The 25,270-nt window shown below is 38.8% G+C and overlaps 1 protein-coding gene and 1 pseudogene across 4 annotated transcripts in view; one reads left to right on the forward strand and one right to left on the reverse strand.

The window, feature by feature from the left end:
* LOC110053785 (uncharacterized) overlaps positions 1 to 25,270 on the forward strand; it is a 123,941-nt gene that overhangs the window by 26,389 nt on the left and 72,282 nt on the right. The window lies entirely within an intron of this gene.
* LOC110063211 (uncharacterized) lies at positions 10,954 to 11,826 on the reverse strand (annotated as a pseudogene).

Below are 25,270 nucleotides of genomic sequence, written 5' to 3' on the forward strand. Positions count from 1 at the left end.
TGGGAAGTTGTCTTGTCACGTAACCCTTCCCAACATGCGAGAGCCTTTTTGATGACAAAGAAAGAGTTACAGAAAAAGTAACTTTCTGAGAGATTCAAAATTTACCTTGATCACCCTGGAAACATTCCCCTACCTCCCAAACAATGTTGAATTTCCTATTTCTAAGACTATGCAGATTACAGCATCTACACAACATTGAACTAGGGAGCCAGGGGTATCAGAGAGTCATCACCAGATGCATGTGAAATGGAATTGAAATAAAAAAGCTAAAAAGCACTTGCATCTTGGGACATTTGCTCCGCACCCCCTACCCAGGCAAGAACCTCAATGTGGTCTTGCATACTTCCAAATGGAATGATAGTAATGCAAAATTTCCATCACCATGTCTAATTTCCACGAAGGACATTGTGTCCATTTTGACAGGGCAAGTTTGTCACATCCAACAAACTTTCTAGAATACTACTGACAACAAGAATTGTTTCATATACAGTCGAAGGACCACCTTGGACATTGCAAAAAGTGGTTGCATACAAGAATGGGCTCTCATTGTTTCAGTTACTTAGTATGTGATGTTTTGCAACTGCTTAAAATTGAGGCGTTTGTAGTAGAATTTTAATGTTCCCTTTAATGATCTTTAATTTTAAATTGCACGACTCTCATTTGATAAACGGCAGGTGTAGGTTTATCTGGTGAATACAATAATTGCAGGGAACATACAATCTAGTTTAGTAGGATGAGATTAAGATAGCCTAATATGACCCTAAGGTGGAGTATTTCAACACCAATTTTAGTTACACCTGTGCTAGATGTTCAGTTAGTAGAGAGCCACATGTAATAGGCATCAGCGTGCTCACTTACCTCCCATTCCACTGAGATCCTTGAACAGGCTGATTTTGCATCTAAGATGGTTTTAGAATTCAAAATGTCCCATGTCCCAGAGGTTGCACAAGGAGCCATGTTAAGTTTCCAACTGACCTGCCTTCAAGTCTGATTTTATTAATTTGCAGTTCAACTTGCCAACATGGAGACTTTCCAAACTAAAATTTAAAACTTTAGAAAAACTCTGACAAATATGAATTTTTTGAAATTCCCTTTATTAGAATACTTAATTATATTTACTTAGCTCTTATTAACTGAGTGGAAGGTCTGTACGGGAGAATCTTGACCGAGGTCGTGAGTACACACCTCACTGCATTTGGTCTGTACACACAAGCGAGGTCAAGATTCTCTCATTCAGACCAACTAAGCTCGGTTAATAAGATGTTTATTATATGGCAAACAAGAACAATTTTATCCGTTTAATGTACCTAGTTTGTACTAACTGACATTTTGCTTGCGAATGGCAATGAGCTGAACTTAATTCTGCCAAAGTTTGCTCGTCCTCTTTACTTTTTTCCTTATGAGGCTTTTTGGCACTTCCATAAATAAATATTGTAAGAATAAAGTAGTCAATATTTTTGCATATTAGTTTGCAACTTTTTCACCGCAAAATGTAACTGGTCTAGGTGCCGGTCTAGATGGGAAAATCTAGACTGCTTTTAAGATTGATTTCAGCCAATCAAATTCATGAATTCGGTAGTTCCCAGTTCTTGTGAGACACAGACATATAATAAAACAAATTATATATCACTATGCACCTAGAAACACAAATAACAAGAAGAATCACCAATCCATCAGTTCTATTGCAACCACTCATCCCAAGTTACCATCTGTAAGCTTACCTAAAAATATAATGAGCTCGTTACATTTGCCTGCAACAAAAACAAGTGTTAAAACTCAGTGGTCTTATTCATAACTAGCTGCTGCCATTAGACTTACAAAGTTTAAAACGCTCTGAGACTTCGCAGAGTTTAAGACTAGACAGCATAGAAACTGAAAAAATGATAAAAGAAGTGGTAACAAATATGCTTACACTACGCTCGCAAAAAGCATATAGACAATAGCCTCCACTTGGTGTGAAATTGATATGCTCGGATATTTGTCCGCAGACATTATCTGTTCCGAGAGGCGAACAGTTTTCCGAGAGCGTAGCTCGAGGAAAATTGTGAACTTCAAGGAACAGATAATATCCAAGGACAAATATCCGAGCATATTTTCTCGCCAAATGGAGGCTTTTGTGTTTATTATCCTTCAAATATTTTTTGCAACACGCGCGGTTTTGAAAATTGGGAAATATTCTCGGATATTCCCCAGTTTTAGCTGGGGAATGTTTAGTCATGTGATGCATTTAGACCAATCATACACGAGCGACAATATTTGATGGATTGTAATAAGCTTTAAACTTCAACTACATACATACATACATACTTTATTGACTTTCCCTTTAGAGGCTTTTCAAAGACAATACAATAATAATTTAAAACTACTTAAAAACTCTAAGATTCATTAAGATTAATTAACTAGAATTAGGAATCTATAAAATCCTTAATAAGTTTACGTTTAAGATAAAACTTAAAAGCAGATACTTTCTCGAGAGTTTTTAGAGAGCTATCCATGGAGTTCCAGATACTGACTGTTCTGTAGTAGAACGTTCTCTGACCACTGGCAGACTTAAAAAGAGGAATGTTCAGCATTTGTGAACTTCTTGTGGCACGTCCGCTTATTTCTCCTCGCTTACTGAACTGGGAAGACAGATACTCCGGCATGCGAGATGTTAGACATTTGTAGGCCATGATAGCGCTCCTGAAATATAACTGAGTCACGACTGGTAGCCATTTAAGCTCTTTTAAAACTGGTGTGATGTGATCATATTTGTGTGTACTGGTCGCAATTCGAGCGGCAAAGTTCTGAATACCTTGTAATTTATTTATATTACTTTTTGATGTATTCGCCCACACGTTCGAACAATAAAAAAGTTTACTAAAAACTAAAGTATTTATAATAGTTAGTAGGGTGCATTTGTCAAAAACATGCTTTGTGCGGCTTATTTGACCGAGACAAGACATACAGGAGGAGACAGTTTTGGTAATGTGTTCGTCATAGGTCAGGTTCTTGTCCAAAATCACCCCAAGATCTTTAGCGGTGTGCTCCGGTACGAGTTCTCTTCCCATGAAGGTGAGGCTGGGAGTGTCCAGTCTGGAATGCATTTGCCTGCTGTCAAACACCATGAGTTTAGTTTTGCTTGGGTTCAACAATAAATGGTTGTTGGAACACCATTGGCCTATTCTATGCAAATCAACTCTTAAGTCAGCAAAGGCGTTTACAGTATCTTTCATTTTGAAGGATATAACTAGCTTAGTGTCGTCCACATAGCTCTGGACGCTGCAATTCTGTGGTGCTGAAGAAAGATCATTTGTGTAAATGCTAAATAAAAGTGGTCGAACTACAGGACTTCACATAATTCAACATTGCACATCGGAGAAACAGCCGAAAATACACACAAATTATCTATATGAAGCAGTAAAAAATATACATTTTGATCACTATCGACAGAAAAGTGCCCACTTACTCTTCATTCAAACCTTAGCTTTGAGAAAATGAAGACAGCGCTTGTTTGTTCCGCCTCAAGCTGACATTTTCGCTGATTTCAAGGTTTCTGTTTGTATTTCCACAGTGTAAATCCATTTTTGAAAACAACCTTCCTCCAAAAAAAAAATCAGATCAAAGTTTCAGTTCCCTGGATCATAATTCACTGTAAAACAACGGGGAATGGCTTTGATTTGTCGGTATCACCATACACAGACTGTGCTGGTGGTTGGAAGCACCACTTCGCCAAAACAGGCCAGCACTGGCAAGTTCTACCTCAAGGTAACGTTTTCGCTTGTTCAGGGATTTCTGCCGGTATTTCCACAGTACTCTCTTTAGAAATCCTCATTCAAAAACACGGAGGGTTGAGAAAGATGTATCAAGCTCACAGTACCTTCAAAATATATTGCTGTAAATGCACTAAAAGTACCTGTCATTTTATAGTTCATCCACTAGGTTGATTTTCTTAAGAACTACACCGTGGAGAATGTCAAAAATACCATTTCCGAGCCTTTAGATTTAAGATGTTTTTTGGGGGGAGGATGCCCCTAGACCCCTCTGCAAACTTACTCTGGCACTGCTCGTTTTCAAGCAACCCCACCTCCTTCCTCCCCTTCCTTCACTTGAAAAAAGACTCCGCCATCCCTGTGAATTCATATCCTGCTGCATCAGCTGCAGTTGCTTTCTAGCATTTAAAAAGGTCTTTAGCAAAGCAAACTTCTCCCGATCTTCTGCGCGAGTGAATTAAATTCGACGTTTTAATCTTTTATAGCTTTTTGTCATGCCACTACCGGACCAAATTTATTTGAGGTCGGAACAGCAGAAGCACGACGTTTGGACTAGGCCGAATTCCAACCAAGGTCAGATCAGGGGATAGACATCAAACAGTCTTAAACTATTTTTCAAGAAAACCTGCTTCCTTGGTCTACCTGCATCATGCTAATAAAACCTCTTTGTTTCATTAATTTTAGTGCATCTAATTAATCCATTTTCCATCAAGGTCAAAATCGACACACAATGGTTAAAAAATACTTTAAAAGACCAGTCTCCTTTCGAATATTTGCAGGCTAATTGAGTGTGTATAGACGGGAAAGACAAACCCCTATATGCTTCCATTATGAGCAAGTGTCTAAACCTCAATAATCGAGGAATTCCAATCGGAGTTCAAAATCGAGACACATGCTAAAATTTACTTTAAAAGACCAGTCTCTTTTCGAATATTTGCAGACTAATCGAGTGTATATAAATGGGAAAGACAAACCCTGAAATGTCTCTATTATAAGCAAGTGTCCAAACCTCAATAATCTAGTAATTCCAATGGGAGCTAACTGAAAATATTTCTTACATGACGCCAGTCACGTAATACATGTAGCGTGTTTCATCTATATAACTTTGAACTTATATTTTGGGCTTTTTCTACAGCTTTTTTGTATCTTGCATGGAATAATGAAACAATGTTGTAATAAAGACATGGATCAACTATCTTTTTGTATATTTCCCACAAAGCATGGCCCACAAATGGAACAAAACAGACTAGAGTACTCAACAATAGAGTTCTTTGAACATACTGCATTATGCAAATTTGAGAAGAGACTGTCGCGAACTTTTGCATTTTACTTCTGTGAAACTCAATTGCCCAGAAATATTTTTCCATATTATTATAGTAGAAACGACACTCGTTTGCACAGTACTTGTTTCAGTTCCATATCGGACATACCAAGATGCGTTTTAAGCCTGTAAAGCTACGCAATTTTTGCCGTTTTCATAGGGGCTTGAAAAGGCAATTCTTCAACGGTCGACGGAATCCTTCAAAATGCTTGAAAAATTTAATACTTCCTATTGTTAGAAGAAAAGTAAAGCTCTTATGCTAGGTTTACCCCGAGTTCTAGTTTTGTAAATTGTTTCAATGCGAATACTGAGAACTTTGTCAATTTTCCAGATATTTTTGCATATTTAATGAGGCAAAAAGCTATATTTTCATTTTTTGTGAATTCCTCGAAGACTTTAAATTCTAAGAGAATTGAAATAAATATTTTCGAAAGTGGCTCCCTAAAAGCGTTCTTTAGGCAAAGTTTCAGGATTTTCCATTTTTCTAACCTTGCCAGCCATTCTCGATATTTCCAGTCAGTGACTCTTAAACGTTTCCCATACATGTTCTTCAAAAAGCGGTATAAAGAATGCTTATTGACCACTCATAAGCATTCTGTCTTGATTTTATATCAATTTCCATTATTTCTTGACTTTTTAAGTAAAATCCAAGATGGCGGATCGAAGATGACGGGTCAAATGACGTCATTTGGCATCATATGACGTCACAACCAACAAATATGGTATCATTTTGTAGAACAAGCTCAGGGCTATCTAATCAATGTAAATTTATTTTGCAGTGCCTAACAGGGCGCAAACCCAAGAGGGTTCCATCCATTTCCCCCTTATACCACGGTGGGGGTGCTAGTTAGCTTGGACATCCGAGGGTTAAAATAACAGTGCAAAACACCTCAATTCTATTTGTACAATTTAAATATGGGAATAAAGGGCCATGATATTTAAATTCTAAAACATTGACTAGTTAGATGAGAGTTTTTCTGGGCAAATCTGACTTTTTAGATTACCTTTGAAACCCTGCTCGATCATCACGGGCGGGTCACATATTTGATGTTGCAATTGATTATTGTCAACTCTTACTTTACACTCGGCATACAAACTCATCAATCCTGAGAAGTTTTCTTTGCTGACATTATTGTTTGCCCTCATATATATTAACTCTTGAGCTCACCCAATGAATATTCATTTCATGCGAATCAAGTTAAAAAACATCTATGATTTTTTTTTTACTTTGCTGCATCAGGCAGGCAAAGTAAATCTTAATTGGTATAAAGATAAACATTGTGCATATAATTTTGAAAGCATGGGAACAAGAACCAAAGACCTTGATCAGCAGCAAATAATATCACCAAGTGATAATTAATAGTTTGTTGTTGTTATTATTATTATTTATCATATTTATTTATATTTATTGTTGTTATTTATTATTTATTACCACTGTGCAAGGAATTTCAATCTCTATTTATAGATGCGCACACTCCAATGATAAGAATGGCTTCTATGTTTTGCTCACTTGTAACTTTTTGGAAAGAAAAGCTCGGCAATACCAGATGTTACCTTTGTTCTCATCTCATCCACTCACTTGCCAGCCTTAGAGAGTGCACACACATTAAGATTGTCAGATATGATTTCAGTGATCCACAGGCTGGAAAGGACCTCTGTGACAGAAGAATTGCCACAGTGCAGAGCCATGTGCGTTGTAACATAAATGAAGGCCACGACATTAAAACTACTAGTGATATCCAATGGCGGGTTGAAGGTTGTCAGGCATCAATAATATTGTTAAGACTCAAGAATCAGGCCAGACCATGAAGCAAACAATGTCTGGGATCCTGTCTCTAAAATCTTTTAGCTTCAAGTCTGGAGGTTTGAAAGTGTAGAAGGCTTATGATGTGGGCCCTGGTAAACGTTTCACACCTGCGCATGAGGAATGGATTTGGAAGACCTCAAGAGCCTACAGACTTATGCATAGAGCAGCCCTTAAATGTACTGCAAGAGAAACTGCTGCTTTTACAGCCAAGAGTTTGACAAGCGTCAGCTCCAACAGCCTCAGTCTAGGCATAGTTAATAGAAGGAGATTATTATGAAACTCAACAAAGTTCTTTGTTGTATGTTTTTGTTCTCTTTTTTGGCCTTGACCGTGCACAAAACACAATTGTTGTATACTACTGACTGAGTAACTGACCAATAGAAATGTTTTGGTTATGTAACTGTTCATGCATAGTGTATGGCACAAAAAAAGATTTAGCACGGTTGTGGACCTTCCAACACAAATCTTGGCATCTTTGTTTGCTCCTTTGATGTTTGCCGGGCTTCACAACCATTCCCCTCTATTAACTATGGTCTAGGACCTCGCAATCTATTGAAGGAGATTCCCAAGTTGTCAAAGCTACATGAGTGTATTCCTCCTACCCTGAAGAGGGATTCAGAAAAGCGTACCAATCTTTCGCAGTCTGCAGAGACACATAGATGCGGGTAAACACCTAAAGAAGTTAGAGAGGGAAACGGCATAGACAGCATCAAGATAAAATGGGTTGAAATCCCAAACGTCCTTTAGTGATCATGATCCACATGAGAAATCTCAAAGGGATGGCTCTGAAAACATCACGAAGAGGAACCTGCTTTTCTGAGAGAGTGAACACATATCCGAAAAGAACATTCTTGGAAGGTGAGGGGACAGGATGAAAGTGTAGTGAATGAGTGCAGTAAGATGAGACTGTGCAAGACAGTAGTGGCAGGAAAATGTCCAGCAAAGAAGAGTAGCTAGATACAGACCAAATATCCCAGTACTTCAGCATGTTGTCTGTACAGAAGTGGCCGACTAGCTATACACCAGGCTGATCTGAGTCCGTCTCAAGATGAAGCAGAAGAGATCTTGACCAGGCTTGCAGTACGAAGACAGTACTACTTGCCAGCTACTTAACCATCCATCATATAGAATATGTAATACAGTCTTGTGACCAGAAAAAAAAACAAATCAATTATTTTACAGGGCTATGGAGCTACGGATATACACAGAAGGTTACTGAGCAGAAAAGAAAACGATGGCCAAGAGCCACTCAAGCTTCTTGAGTGCCTAGAAAAATTTAAAAAGCTCAACCGGGCCAAACCTTGCTAAGCCTAAGGCACTGGTGCAGTTCATGTTGTCATGTGTGCTCGCTTGGACCCTAGGTTTTAGATAATTTCAGCTACTAGGTCTTCTCAAGGCTCAATTTTTCCTCAGAATTGCAATTTTTTTCACACATCTTCTTACTCACAGACATGCAATTATCTACAATGTTTTGTGCCAACATCTTTCAGGTATAACCTTTATCTGCGGTTAATTCAGTATAGGAACTTTCAGAAGAAAAATAAATTTTCATAAAAGCTAGCTAAAGCTCAATCTTACAGTTCAAGTATTATATACAACTGTACATGTTTGCCAAGATTTACTTGCATGCCTGATGCAGCAAAATGAAAATTTCAAGGGTTTTTTGAACTTGGAATAAGAGCAAACAATAATTTCAGCAAGGAATACTTCTCAGGATTGATGAGAGTTGACATTAATCAATTGCAAGATCAAGTATTTGACCTGTGATGATTGAGCAGGGTTTCAAGAGTAGTCTAAAAAGCAAGATATGCCGAGAAAAACTCTCATTTAACTAGTCAGTGTTTTAGAATTCGAACATCACGGCCGTTCATTCCCATATTTAGATTGTATGAATAGAATTTAGGTGTTTTGTACTGTTATTTAACCCTTGGGCGTACAAGCTAACCTGTACCCCCACTGTGGTATAAGGGGGAAATGGAAGGAACTCCCTCTGGTTTTTGCTCTGTTAATGCACAGCGTACTAAACTTACATTGATTAGATAGCCCTGAGCTTGTTCTACAAAATGATGCCATATTCAATAGCTGTGATGTCATAATGTTAAATGATGTCATTTGAACCGTCATCTTCGATCCGCCATCTTGGATTTTACTTTTTTCTTAGAAAGTCAAGAAATAATGGAAATTGATACAAAATCAAGCCAGAATGCTTATGAACTGTACAAATTGGTAAATTTCTGGAATTTGATGAAGAAAACTGGAAAAAATACAGAATTATGTCAAAAAAAGTTGATTTTTGGCCAAACCTACGTGAAACTAGTGGTTGCTATGGAAACATAAAAAATGGACACACAATTGACATATCAAAATATCTGCGAAGGAAGAATGAACAGCTAATGAAAGTTTCAGCCCCTTAGAGTAAATCGTCTTCTCAAAATTTTGAAAATACCTTATTGGGGGGATGACATCTATCCCCCACCCCCCCCCCTTGTACGTCCGAGGGTTACGGGATATTGCAAAGAGTTTTGTATTCATTAAGCTTCCACTGCCCTAAATAATATTTAAACACTTTGTTAATGACATTAACATAGAAATAACTTTGATGAACTGATTCTATAATATCTAATATTTTTAGATTCCTCCCTTGTCTCTTTGTTAAAACTAGCCTCTTGTCATGTTGTTTGAACAACTTTTATTACCAAAAAATAACAGATGCCAAAAATTTTATTCTTGATTTCATCAGACCAAGGGTGACTCTAAACTGTGATGAAATTGATTTTGAGTTGGAAAGTTGGACTTAAGCAATATTTGAGTCAGAATTTGAGCTAATTTGCCTGATAGCTAAATGTTGCGTGACATGGGTAGGAAATGACATTCCTTGATTGGCACCTGTCACTTCAAATGACTTGAAATTCCTGGTGTGAACTAAGATAGGTGCAATCTTTATTTTTGTGAAATACCAATAAAATTCAATGTATTCTGTAAGCAGGAGCAATGTTTAAATTTGATGCCTATTTTAGTGACATTTTTGGGATTTTGGGCAAAAAAACAGGGGGGGTGGTCTAACTCCTAAGGGAAAAATCACAAAGCTGGCCCACTTTGTCTTTTAGAGTTGTTGGGTAGTACCTTCAATCTGGCAAAGTTTTATCCAAAGAGGAGAGATGGCATGTATCACCCCTGCCTGGCCCTCTGGTAAACTCGGTCTTAAGTCCTGGTGGGACAGATTCCCATATTTTTATCGCGGAGAATTTAAATGTAGATATACCATAATTAGTGCGTTCTGACAGCTTAAAGATGTTTTGATTTGCAGCATACCTGGTATTATATGAGTGAATATCTGATGCAGTATGAGAATATTCAGTAGTACAGCTGGGGTGTTACTTTTATCATTCTTAAGTTTATATGGAAAAAGTGATACTTTCAGTTGGTAAATATTTTCAAATTTCAAGATTCCAAGAAGATTATAGGGGTTGACATGTTATCTGCCATGAGCAAAGAACATGCTTTGTATGCATTTATTCTGCTTAGTGCAGATTTTATTTAATCAAGTTTTGTAAGCAGCATCGCAGCTGGCAAGACCATAGTTTAAGTATGGATAAATAAGGGTATAATGTAACTGTCTGAGCATATGAAAATCAAGATAGTGTCTTAGCTTATTAATTATAGCTACATTCTTTGCTAATTTATTATTACTATTTTTTAATATTTATTGGGGTTGAATATCAATTGGGATATCGTCCTGTTTTCTGCTCCAGTTGCTGATGCTATTTTCTTTTCTTTCTTTTTTATTATACATGCAACATATTCAATAAATTCAAATCAACAAATTTTTAGAAACGGATTTCACTAAAAAAGTTAACGTTAAAAAGCAACGTTTCGACCGCTTGACAGTCATTTTCAAGTTGAAAAGTAAAATTTTTGCATGCGCCCAAATATATACGATTGATTATAAGAATGCTAATGAGACACTGACTAAAACTCTAAAATGTTCACATAGAAACAATACAAGAAAATTGTGGCATGAGTAATAAAAACGTTAAGGCGATAGAAACGATTAAAAAATATATAAAAAATAATTAAGTAAATAGCTTTGTGCGGATCGAGTCACTCTGTTTGTTCAATTTTGGTTGAAGTTTACTAATAATAAAGATTGTTACTACTACTACTACTAAAAGCATTTCAAAAATCAAACAGTTGAATTTACTCTGGCATTTTTTCAAAATCCTGAAATTGCTTCCAATGGTCTCTGGATCTTTTCCATGCTCATCCTTTACATGGTTGCCAATTGTTGATCGCTTATGTTCCTCCACACGTTGATGTAGGTGTCGACTCGTGAAGCCGACATAGTCTGTATCGCACAGACCACACTTGTAATAATAAACGTTTTGTTGATTCACAATTGGAGGTTTATGTTCCTTTGGGTTGAATTGTCCTTTGATCTTCTGACTTGTGAAAACAGGCCGGACAACGGCATCAATCTTTCATCTGAGATCACCGAGTTGGTGTCTTACCGCATTCACCGATGTCTGGTCTTTGAACGGTAAGACAATTCTGATGGGAGCATCTTGTTCATCGGATACTTGTTGTTTAGAGCGCGCATTCTCAGTAACTCTCATTTCAATAAAATGTTTGATGGTGTTCTCTACGAGGGTTTTGGGATAATGCAGGCGAGCAAAAACCATTTTAAGACATTCACATTCTTGATGGAAGAACTGCCAATTCGAGGAGAGTTTGAACGAACAGTTTAACATTGTCTTCTGTAGAGAATGTTTATATCTTATGTCAACATGGCTTTGGTAATGCAGTAAAAGCCCAGTATCGGTCGGTTTCACATAGACCTTCATATCTAGTCGGGGACCATTTCTGATAATCACCATTCCAAGAAAGGGAAGCTTGCCGTTTTCTTCGAGTTCCATTGTGAAGCTGAGTGAGGGGTGGATTTCATTCATTCACTAATTGTTTTATATATATATTTTAATCGTTTCTATCGCCTTAACATTTTTATTACTCATGCCACAATTTTCTTGTATTGTTTCTATGTAAATATTTTAGAGTTTTAGTCAGTGTCTCATTAGCATTCTTATAATCGATTGTATATATTTGGGTGCATGCAAAAATTTTACTTTTCAACTTGAAAATGAACGTCGAGAGGTTGAAACGTCATTGCTTTTTAATGTTAACTTTTTTAGTGAAATTCAATAAAGTAAAGTAAAGTAAAGTACATGTTGAATGTGGGGTTCCCACCGTAGATGCTCATCAAGGTATATACCTAGATACTTAATATAGCTTTTGCATTCAATATTGAGGATATTTAAATGTGTTTTTTTCTTTTTGTTTTTGATGATGTTATTAGCGTGTAATTAGTATTCTTAAAATTTACAGATAACTTATTCAATAGTAATCTCTTCTCTTCATTGTAAATTCAACCTCCTTTGGATTACTACTGGTAAAGAAAATATTAGTATCATCTGCAAATATTCTAAAAGAAAGCTTCTCAGAGGAGTTTGGTAAATCATTAATATAAAGCAAGAATAACAATGGCCCGAGGGTTGAACCGTGGGGAACTCCACATGTGATAGTTTCCATACTGAATTCAATTTCATCAATCTTTACATATTGAGTGCGATTGCATAAGTAGCTTTTAAGCCATTTAAATGGAGTTCTGCAGATTCCATAAGTGTATCATTTAGAGAGCAGAATATTGTGGTTAACTGTATCAAATTCCTTTGAAAAATCGAGAAAAGTGGACATGCCTGGAGACCAGTGCCTGTCTCCTAAAATGATCTGGCTGAGAGCCCTTCATGGAAGCTGGCTTCAACTCTCACACTGATTTGTCTAGCTGGGTTGAATGAAGTATGCCTTTATGCTTTCACTTGTTATGCTGGCTTTCAGCTTCTCAAATGCTTCAGTCTCTGCTGCTCCCCATTTGAACTTTGCATCTTTATGGCTCAGCTTTCACAAGGGTGCAGTTAGTGATGTGTATCTTGGGATGAACTTTGATAGGTATACGGTCATGCCAAGGAAACTTCTCACAGCTTCTTTCGAGTTTGGTGGGCTGCTTTCTTTTACAGCTCTGATTTTCTCTGGGTTTGGCTTTAATCTGTCCCCTGTGGACTTGTGTCCATAAAACTGTATCTCCCCGACTCCAAACTGGCACTTGTCAGGGTTGAATGTGATTCAAAAGTACACTGCTCTCTGCAGTACTGCTTCCAATCTCTTGTTGTGTTCCTCCATGTTTCTTCCTCCGAGCAGGATATCATCCCATTGGTTGAGGCACCTTGGTATGTCTCCAAATATTCAGTACATAACTTCATCATAGAGATGTTGTGATGGTTTTGCTCCAAAGATCAGATGTTTTGGTGGCATGTTCCCCCGTGGGGTGCTGAAAGTGGCAATTTTCCTGGACTCCAGATCGAGGAAGAGTTGGCGGTACCCCTGCCACATGTCGAGTTTGGAGAAGACAGTACATTCATGAAATTTGTACAAAAAGTGTTCAACAATCAGTCCCTGGGTGATCCTATTTCTTTCCATAAATTGGTTTGTTACCCTGAGGTCCACGCTGACCCTGATCATCTGCCATTCAAGTTTCTCCTTGTCTACAGCATTGAACGTTGCCTTTGGTTGAACAACCAAGGGTGAACACCATGTGACTGCCTCACCTTCAGGCACCTCTTCGAATATCTCCTCTTCTACACACTGCCCCAGCCATTTCTTCAGTGCTTTTTGCAAGTAGTAAGGCACTGATCTCGGTCTTGGAGCTATGGGCACTGCTTCTGGTTTCATGCTGAACTTTGTATAGAACTCTTTTCCATTCTCGATGTCTCTGATCTTCCCAATGCGTCACTGTATTGATCGGTGATTTCCTTGATTTCAGGTGTGAGATCCTTATCTTGCTTGACACTTTCAATGGCTGGAGGTTTTTCCTGGAATCTCAGGTCATTTGTCTCAGTGAAAGAGCCATCTTCTCTTATCTGTATCATACCTAGCTTTTGAAGGGTGCTTTTGTTGATGAGGGATGGGGAATTGATTCTTCCTCTAGTCACAACAAATCCTGCAACCGCTTTACAGGTCTGGTTCCTTACAGTAGCTGTAAACTCTCCTTTCACAGGTAGTTCACTCTGCAAGGTGCTTAGCTTTACTCTGCTTGGTTGTAGTGTAAGTTTCACACTGGACTGATTTGTCAGTGCTTTAAATTGGTGTTCATCCATGACATCTACTCCTGCTCCATTGTTGGGCTCAGCTCTTACATCAACATCTTCTTTCTTCACTGATACAGTTCTGTCTTCACCATCTGTTTTGATTTTCTTCACTTGCTGTTCAGGAAAGTGTGACATTGCGTTACATGTACCTTATTTAGAAATGAGTGCCAGGGATCAAATGTCAAGTACTTTTGCGTAGTTCCACGTGGTTTCTTGATAGTGCAAGTTTGGGTATTCGCCATGGAGGTTTTTCCTGGTCAAAATAAAGTCAAACATTAAGTTTAACAGCAGATTTATTGCGTCGTTCTCAACACTTGCTTCAGGTGTCTCACAGCTTGGCAAAAGAACTCATCAGAACTTGCTTAGTTGTCAGCATCTTCTTCTTCAGTGGTTCTCTTTACACTGCGTTTACGTCTTGGATTCTCTGGTGGCTTGTGAACGCATTTTTGCTTGTTGCCTTTCTTGCTGTTGTGCGGGCCTTTGGACTTGCACAGAACTAGAGTGATTGAACTTTTGACATTTCATACATTTTTTTCCATACGCTGGACAGTTCTCGCCTTCCTCGTGTGTGCTGTTTGTCCGTGGCAGCATCTGCAAGGTTGCTTTCCCTGATCACTTTGTTTGTTCTTGGGTGGACACCTCTACGCAAACTGTCATCCAAGCTTCTTTACATCTTGACAAATTTTCATGTCGCTTATTTGAAGTCATGTATCTTCGAATTTGAGCAGCTTTGGTTAAAAACTGTGTCAAATCCTATTTCTTGTTGATGGCTTTTTGGATGAGCGATCGATTCTGTGTTGTTTGGATGAGGTGTTCCAAGATTCGTTCATCACAGTTGGCTTCGAATTCGCAGTTGTTGGTTTTCTCTCTTAAATGTGCAGCATATGCATTCGTTCTTTCGTCACTATGGAACGAGCGTGAAAATGTATGCGTGTGGAACGAGTGTGTGAATGTATGCATGTGGAATGTGTGTGTAATAATGCTTATCAGTTCCATAACTTGGGTGTGTAACATTTCATCGGTTAGTTGAATAAATGAACTTCTCGAGTGAAGGTTGTCGTTTTGAAAACTACATGGTGTCAGAAGTAAAGAAAATCCGCATCACCTGGTCTCTCTGACAATCTAACATTCAGTAATGGCAGATGGTCTCTGAAAGCCTGAACCATTGAGCTTCGAGGGTAATGTCGCGCTAAACTGGAAGCATTTCGCCCAAGAGGTAGAAATATTCATCACCGCTGCTCACGGAGAAAAGGACGACAGAACCAAAGCGTACATCTTCTTGAGTCTGGCAGGAAGAGAAGTGATTGAAAAGGAGAAATCTTTTGTCTACGCTCCCGCTGTGTTGAACAAAGATGGAACCGTTCGAGTTGAAGCAGAATCTCGCGAGAGTATCGAAGTGTTGAAAAGAAAGTTTGCTGAAATCTGGGACCCTCATGGAAATGTCATTATGGAAAGGCACAAATTCAGCACCCAAATCCAGAAAGAAGGTGAATCGTTTCAGTCATTTGTAGCTGATCTCAGAATCCTAGCAAATACATGTGAGAACGGCATTTTGAAGGATGAGCTTATTCGGGATAAAATTGTATGTGGTGTCAGCTCTCGGCACGTGCGAAAGCAACTCTTAAGAGCCGCCTTCTATAAATTTCAACTATCATCATTTGGACAAGAAAAAATGAAATTCCTCAAACTTTCCCAGATTAAAGGTCTAGATAAGTGATTCACAAAAATATATTTTTCAGTTCAATTCGATTCATAGCCCTTATTATTATTTTGGGCAGGCAGTACTCTATACTAATTTAATGTTTATTGTAATTATTTTATAAACTGTGAGTACAAATAAATGGTTGTTGTTGTCGTCATATTTTAGCGCTGGGGCGACCATCTTGGTTTTGCCCCTCTGAGAGGGCTTTCAGCGGCCATTTTAGGGCACATTTTTAACAATTTGCCATGCAAAGAAAACGATATAAATCCGGATAAAAATCTATTATTCAAATCTAGCAAATCTTCCTTGTTACATTGTGAGGTCGTTTTGGGAATTTGATCAACATCTGATTTTTTTACAGAATTTTAAATTTCTTCCCTTTCGATTTACTCATGAAGCGCCATAAAAATGGCGAAATTTAAAGGAAAATATCGCCAAAAGTACATCACTTCAGATGTCAAAACTACACTCCACTTAAAGAGCAATGTCTCACCTGTAAAAATATGCAATAAAATTTTGGGGCAGTTAATCAGAAAACATCAGAAAAGCAGATGTCTCCGAAGCCCTCGTCATAACATCTAGCAATGTGACTTGTCTTTCGCCTCATAACCGCCGTTTAGAAGAAGTTTAACAATTTGCTGAGGTCCTAACTGACCTAAAAGTCTGTCAGCAGCCTTTAAAATCCTCCTCTTAATCGAGATTTCTCATCAAGAACTTGTTTAAGTTCAGTTCTGTTTCGATCTATTGAGCACCCGCCATTATTCCACAGATTGCGTTACAGATAACAAGCGTACATTCCAACGGAGGTAGGGGTAGGGTGGGTAAGAAATGAAAATGTAACCTGCTTTAAGCCATTTTACGCATTTCAGTGGCTAAGATAGGAGTTGGCTTTCCCAGAATAATTTGAATATGAGCTACTACTTGGAAATTTGAGTCATTTTGTAGGTTATTTTTGTGGAGTTGGGGGGGGGGGGGGGGCGTGCATTGTATTAAAAAAAGACAAGGAACCGTCAAGAGATCATGATCTTTATCTAATCTCTCAATCAGGTTTATCGGTTCATCAATGAGGCCTTATTAGCGGTTTTCAGGATACTGGATATTTGGGTAAAAAATTAAAAAGGTACACAAAATTTAGGGGAAAAATTAATGGGTTAGAGGATGTTTAGATCAGATAAAACGGGACTTTATGAGTAGGAAATCATTAAGCTGGATTTAACAAGATACGGGATATTTAGGCCAAAAATTAATAAGGTATGGGATAAACAGACCGCCCTCCCTTTATGGAGCCTCATCAATGCTTCGCTGTTAAGGGTAAATTAAAAGTATGCCAACTGCAAAAAGCATTCATTCTGGACTGTTAGTTTTTATATTACGATGGAAAATGAAAGTTTGGTATCCGATTTTAGGGGTTTGAAGTTAGGTGATGCACCCCCATGTTAAGCATTTCTAAGCCCACAATTGGTACCCTGAATAGATAGATAAAGACAGCGTTATAGAAATAAACAGAGAGAAAAATATGTCCTGGATGCTGTACCGTTTAACACAATTTTCTTTCATGACACCCTTTCTGCCTTTGCAAAGAGATCGAGGCACAACATGCCACACCATATATGTAAACAACTATACTTAGCTCATTGACAGCCATCAGTTTTTGATGAGATTTTGAGTTCAGTACTACAAATAAAATATGGATCGAATTCCAATAAAAGCCTCTAACCTGTTTTTTTGTTCAGCATTATACTTGTGTCTCCTGCTGCCTGAAATGCCATCAAATGTTGCAAAAGGCAACAGACTGACAAATTAGTGTGCAAGAAGTCATGGTAAGCGGCACTTTATTGAAACTCCTTGTATTTTCTTAGCCGTTCCACTTTTGTATGACATACGGAAATCCTCAGAAAATTAATAAAGGCAGTTAAGGACGGTGCCTTCTTTTTTGTGCGCACACGGTCTGTGCATCATGTAGCCCATGGTTTAAACACCAGGCGCAAGCTTGGGTTAGAACTGACATAATCAGCTATGCTACCAAGCACAGGACTTAAAAAAAGTTTTCTTCGAGATTCAAGGCTAACTATCTCGGAAAAATTAATGGCTACCCCCAGTTTTCTTTGTTGATTCCAACAACTCTTGCTAATATCTATTTTTTCACGTTCTTAATCTGGCAAATATACGTTTGTATTTAGTAGGCACCGTTGTTAATCTGTCTGAGACACCCCACAGCCACTGATCTCGTTCAGTTCTGTGATGGAGCACAGCTGCATGTCAGCACAAGACTACTTATCAACTCTGTGTAGGGCGCTTTACGCGATCTTGGGACGTTGCAAACATCTAGATCAAAATAATCGCACATCAAGCGAAGCATGTTGACGCTTAGCTTTTTAACGCCATTAGATGCGTATAAGGCACACAAGTTGAACGAGTCATAAAAATCGGATGAGTTAGCTGACACTTTTCAAGAATATCTGCTCGGGTTGATGAAAACGCAGCTTGATCCTCAGCGGCTGTTGCGTCTTCGAGGACCTCCTCCCATCTGTTTGTGAGCTTTGCAGCCATTCTGGAGAAGAAGGATTGAACTTGCTGAGGACTCAGGAACTCATCTGTAGTGAACCGCCTACTTCCGGCCTCATCTTTGGCATACCGCATCTCTTGGGCTACATTAACTGCTTCTACTTTATGGCCTGTCTCTTGACTTAAGAAAAAAAGAAAAACTTTTCTTCGAGGTACTTTTTTGTCTTTCATTAAAACGAGTGGCCTTCTTCGTCACTTTCAGGGCCCAGCCTTGAGGTTTAATTTCTCCAGCAGGAACTGGAAGTGTCAAAGTTGCTAGGACTGGGTGAATACCACGATCATGAAGAAGTTTGTCTCTATAGCATATTTTGGCCTTGTCAAATAGGTTCCCTCTTTCAGGGACAAGTTTACATGAACCATACTGTAAATGGTTCTCCAGAGAACCGTACTTTTGGAAGCACTTCACACATCCATCAACTGGGCAAGTGAATAGTTTTTGGTGTCTGCTCTTCAGTACTGGTGTCATTTTCCTGGTCTTGTAAAGGCATCGTGCTGGTCTTGAGCTCCGGAGCTGACCTGGTACTAGCAGAGATGTCTACAAAGTCTCCATCAGAGAAGTTACCATTGAATTGATTTTGTAGAGTACTTGGAGCTAACAAAAGATAATATACAGGGAATTTACATGGCCACGCAGAGAAATTTCCCTTGGAATGTTGAAAAATATTTTTCAACACGAGAGAAATTTATTTTTAAGCAAACATGTAACTTCCTTGTATTCTCACGAACAAATACATACTAATAATGACGGTTTGACGATTTTCCGGAGATGTTTGACCACTTTCCGAAGATTATTCAAAAGTTGGTCAAAGGCCACACTGTTTCCGAACATTTTCCGAAAACAGTTTTAACCCTGACATCAAAATGATTTTTACAATAACTGTCCAATTTCTCCCGTGGTGATTGGCTCATTTTTATCATCCATAAGAGTAAGGACGGATAAAATTGATAATGAGATTTTATGGAGATTTTAAAGTAGCCAATCAAAAAGGGAGAAAAGCTATTGATAATGTTCATGTCATTTTGATTAAAATTCACTTATCTTTGCTTTGTTTACGGCAAGGTTACGGTGTCTTTCCCGTCATTTATTCCCAGCTTTTGACCATTTTGGGGTCTTGTTATTGTAAAAAACAAATTTATTGGCGTCAGTTTTTTGTGCTCTTATTAATGATAAATTTCGTCATAACACTGTCAAAGCTTACTGCAAAACCACTCTCCTACGGCTAGTGGTTCCACAGCCACTTTGACAATGTTATGATGCAAATTATTTTCAATAAGAGGAGAGACGCATAAAAAACTGACGTCAATTTGTTAAATAACACACGAGTGAATAAAATTTATATCGTCACAAGCGGGATGGCGTTTTCCTCAAATTGCTATTACTCGGCATACCACTAAATTTTATATAACAAATATTGCTATAATTATGGATGAATAAACGATGTATTCACGCTGTATATATGATGATAAATTTTTGTATATTAAGGGAATGTCTGACGTGGGAGCCGACTGAGGGTCGAAGGAAAGCCAAATAAAGAAAATAAGCTGTGACAATGTCCAACAACTTGACCTGTTGGTTAATTAAATGGTTTAACCATAACTTGAAGCTGTGTCTGGAGGATGGTCTTCCCTTTGCCAATGTCATATGCTTTCCAGACAGTGACACCAGTATCCTGTTATGACAGGTTGTTGATACTGCCAATGCCCTTCCATTTCACAGGCTGTGCCGGGGCTAGGAATTCACAATTCACCACCGCAACTCGCACACCACACACTCCATTGTTAAATAAGATGGCGTCTCTAAGGTCATCAGCCGTGAGAACATCGTGTCCTTCGTTAATGAAATGACGAACATGCGCTTTAATAGTGGCAGCTTTGTGGTCACAGGAACCTTTACCACCCTATGGGTCACTGAAATCAACTCTTACATTTATGCTGGTCGTCTTCTGCATTAAGGGGCAAGCTGCTAGCATTGCTGCACTTTTATAACAACCTGCGTTATTTTGTCGAAAATATGCTGTTGTTATTTCAGGGTGTTCATTTTTCAGATCACGAAGAATATGCTCCATAATAGCCTCAACGATGTTGCTGTTCTGAGAGCAGTTCTTCGCAATGTGAACAAAAGCTTGATGTTGTATCTTTCCGCCCATCTCTGTTCTGACTATGACACTAATGTGCCAAGATATGCCTCTTTTCCCAAACCAATCTGCTTGGGTCTCTCGGTGCTTTAGCGGTAATAATTTCATAGCCCAGTCTTGGGTTATCAGAACTTCACTGAAATTTATTTCTTGCAGCACATCGATCCGACATTTATCCTGCTGTGGGACCCGAAGCTGGTGAGCTTTCCAAGTGTGAATGGCTTGTACAGCCTGCTTAAGCCTCGATGCTTGAGAGAACAGAATCAAGCCCTTCACAACAGGAACAGGATTGGTCATGAGCATGATTGCAGGTGCCCTGAAAATGGTCTTCCTTAGGGTCGCTTAGTGCATGTACCGCACAGTGATCAGCGACACGGGATTCTTGTGTGATATGAACCTGTTAGAAAAGAGAAGTAATTTCTAAGGCAAAAACAAGAAAATACACAACAATTATTGTTATATTTTGGGACTTAAACAACTAAAGATACCGTGTACTCTGTCTTAATTACTGTTTTCCTGCCTTTAGTGCTTCTTGACAGTAAGAAAACCATTCCCCGTCACACACACACTAGTCTTTGAGTTTGGCAGCTAGAGCAGATAAGTCATCAAAAGCTTTAGCTCCATCAGCAGCGATATAGTCCAAGCCCTGAAGAGACTTACGAACAGTTGCAGCGCACATGGTTAACAGGCATGAAATAGTGGCCGGACTGAGTGGTTTCATGTCACCCTCCTTACAAAACTGGGTGTACTGTTCAATGATTCTTTGCAGGATCATTGCTCCAATTACATTCAGGTTTTCTAAACCCTGGCCGTTTTCCAAATGAAAGCATCGCTGGCCAAACGGGAGGTCTTGTACTACATGGGAACTCGTTATGAAAGGCAAGAAATGATCAAGTTGGTCTTCATTGACCCTCATTCTAGGACTTTTCTTAAGTGGTACAGCAGCGCCACACCCATATTTCAACATATGCAGCCAAGCTTCCTTGATTCTCTAATCTGTTAGACCCGGTATGAATTTCTGAATATCATGATAAGGAACCAAGTCTGCCATAATTGCCAGGACCTGCCTGCGGGTGTCCCGACTTGTAGCATGTTGGTATGTCTAGATACTTTCTATCAATGTTATCGTCAATTCCAAGGGCTGTTTCAACACCACGGGACGATTGTACAGCTGTCCACAAATGTCCAGCATCTCCAGGTGTTATTACCTCTAATGCAGCTACAATTGCAGTTGTTGCTCTAGTGACATAAACATTCTTTCTTTGGTGACTCCGCTTTTCCCAGTGTTTTTTTGGCTGACCAGGTACTCTCTCTTCTTTTCCACAAACAGTTAAAAACTGGTTAAGTTTTTCTCTACGTAGACCTTGGAGATCGCTAGAGCAGCCACCATGTGACTCACTACTACTGCTGCCCAGGTCTGGAAACTCTACAACACTTTTGTCGTCTTTGACAGCCAATTTCTCAAACGCCTCCAACAAATCAGTGCATTTATTTTCTCCTTCCTGCGTAAAAGGCCAAACCAACAAAAAAAAATTATTCTGAGGGTTTATACTAGAATAATCGTACCTGCTCACATGACCATGACCAGTCAACGGGTCTGCCTCCTGCCAGTTGGGATTTTTTAACCATGTTATGTTCGTTTGCATTATTCGTTTCATCATTTATTTTCATTGGCCCCAAAAAGCCCCACTGGGGGAGTGGTCAATTATGATATTTATTTATTTATTTTTTACAATATCATAAAAAACAAGGAAAACTATAACCAATCCGCAAACCTCACTACAGTCTGCACTTATTTTTGGCAAAAAGCTGTGCTGGGATGAAACATCAATTGCGATCTCTGTGCTAGCCGATGAATCACTGACAAGTGATGGGAGTGCCAGTTCTTCCTTCTGGTGTGCTGTAGCACTGAAGTCCAGGTTAGAACGGGAAGGACTTGTCAGCGCTGGAAGTACCGCAAGCTCTGTTTTCAGCTTTCCGCGACATTGTTTGCAAATAGCTGAAATTCAATGACCATTTCTTTTAAAACATATTCAATTTTAAGATGTCAGAACCGAGTTGCCCCAGTAATTAACTGGCGACTATTGAAACAAATTGATTAGCAGATTAGAAACTACTTTTTATTTTTGAGTAATCCTTCTTCTTTGCTGTATATAGAAAAATGTGGAACTGTCATGAATTAAGGTAAATGCTTGGGTGTCTTGTTATTCATTCTCTTCGAGCACTGAAATTCTCTATCCCCTTGGCGCTTAAGAGTAAACCGGGAACATTAATTGATGTGTTTATACATCCCTCTGTTTGCACCATTGTCTGTCTGTGGGAGGCTGTAACGCAAGGTTACTGGACGTGTTGTCGTGTATGCCGACATATCTAGAAGACAAGAGGAAGGAAAGGCATTTCAAAAGCTTTTTTCGGCTGCCAAGAGTGATTGTACTACTGTAAGGCTTACAAAAGATCAAAACCTACTTAGGCATGCCAACATGTAGCAACCGATTGGTTAGCTGGTAAAGTCCTTTGGACTGAAGAAATGTCAACCTGCGATCGCCTTTTAATTTCTTGGACTTGTGTGGAGCCTAGTCTATGGGAGTTGAGCACTTTTTTTGTTGCAATGCCAGTGGATTCCAAAAAAATCTCTATGTCGTAAACATATGCTTATTTTTAGAGCGTCTTCAGTTGCAGCAAATATCCCTAAAAGATGATATGAGTCTTGTTAGTGAACATAACATTATTGCTTACAGATGCTTAACCTAAAGTGGGCTTCCATTGTGCTAATAAAGATGATGCATTTCAAAATGATTCCCTTGTGTTCATTTCAAGAATGAAGTTTCAAAGTAATGCATTCCGCACTTCCTGTTTTCAGTAATAAAACAAACTCTTCGTTAATTCCATTTGTTTCCAAATTTGTTGTTCTAGTTTCCAACTGTACGAAACATGTTCAAGTTGGCGACATAAAAGTACACTTTCTGTGGTTGCCTAGAACGTGATCATGGTTTGCCTCCGATCAAATTTCATGCTCTTATGCGGAAGACGTTTAGAATGCGAATTATGTTTTTCAAAAGTAAAACTTAAAATTATACTTTTTAATGGCACAATTTGACCCTTGTAATTATGCTGTGTTATAGGCATTCCACTGTGTTTTGCAATTGTATCATTGGTAGCTCTTTTATATTAGCTGGCTCAATCCGTGAGAAATTCTGATCCGAAATGGCGTGAAAAACCATTTCATGAATTTCATTATTTTATACATTCTTTTTGAGGTAAAATTGGTAATTTAGTGTTTCTTACAGCTATACAGATAAAATAACCATCAAAATATTCATACTATACCTGCCCTTGCTAGCAGCAGTTGCGACTCAGTTTTTAAAGATCCATCCCGAACGTTCAGCAATTTTAGATGGACTTTCACTTCTTTTTGGCAGTTACCCAACGGCACGCACTGCACATTTGTAGGGTTTTGAGAACTCAATCCGCATGGACCTCCAACATACGAAGAGTAACCACAAGTGGCCATGACCTCGATCGTTGGCTAGGCTACTAAGCTACTCAATTTAGGCATGCCACGAAAACTGTTTATAGTTCAAATTGAAAACAATATACTTTATTGACACAATTTATTTCACTGGTTCTGATTTACGACCCAGGCGGTTCAAAAATTAAACACGACTGAATTAAAGTAAGTCACGTTTACGAAAAAATAATAGGTCACTACGGCCGGCTTCCCTTTTTTGTCACGCTATTTACAGTAATCGCTTAGTGTGGTGAACAAACTTGAAACGAACTGCTGTAGAAATTCTAGTCGAGTTTATGTTGTGCCTCTTCAACCTTAAAATGAAAATGTTAGACACCCATCGATCAGGTGATACGTTGCACTGTGCCCACCACATGGCACTAGCACAGGTTAAATCTAACCTCATTCCCGTGACCCGGGGGCACGTTGGGAGGAAAAGGCCATGGGAACGAGGTCGCTTTTAACTTACACAAAGCTCTCAAATTTCCACCCTCTATTCTATCCCTCTCGACGCATAAGGTTACTTAATTGATTTCAAGAGGTGAAAGAACCGCTTTTGAAGCTACCAAGCATATCCACAAGGCCCTTTACATCTTCATCTCCTTCCCACCCCTTCCCCTACCCATTGGGATATAAGCGTACTGTATGTAACGCAACTTCATTGTGCATTGAACTTAAACAAGTTAGTTCATGTGAATCTTTGGTTAACAGGAGGATTTGAAAGGCTGCTAAAAGGATTTTGAGTCAGCAAGGATTTTAGCAAAATGTTAACTTCTTGAAAACGGCGATTATGAGGCGAAAGACACGTTATATTGATAAATGTTCTGACGTAGACTACAGAGAGAAATTTCGTGTATCCTGTTAATTTTTTACCCAAATATCTAGTATGCTACAGATCATGATCTCTTGACGGTTCCTTGTCTTTTTTTAATACAATGCACGCCCCCCCCACTCCACAAAAAAATAACCTACAAAATGACTCAAATTTCCAAGTAGTAGCTCATATTCAAATTATTCTGGGAAAGCCAACTGCCATCTTAGCCACTGAAATGCGTAAAATGGCTTAAAGCAGGTTACATTTTCATTTCTTACCCACCCTACCCCTACCCCTACCCCTGTTGGAATGTGCGCTTGTTATCTGTAACGCAATCTGTGGAACAATGGCGGGTGCTCAACAGATCGAAACAGAACTGAACTTAAACAAGTTCTTGATGAGAAATCTCGATTAAGAGGAGGATTTTAAAGGCTGCTGACAGACTTTTAGGTCAGCTAGGACCTCGGCAA

This window comes from Orbicella faveolata, unplaced genomic scaffold (genome assembly GCF_042242905.1).
Source record: "Orbicella faveolata isolate gen_17 unplaced genomic scaffold, um_ofav_v1 contig_24, whole genome shotgun sequence".
Taxonomy (NCBI): domain Eukaryota; kingdom Metazoa; phylum Cnidaria; class Anthozoa; order Scleractinia; family Merulinidae; genus Orbicella; species Orbicella faveolata.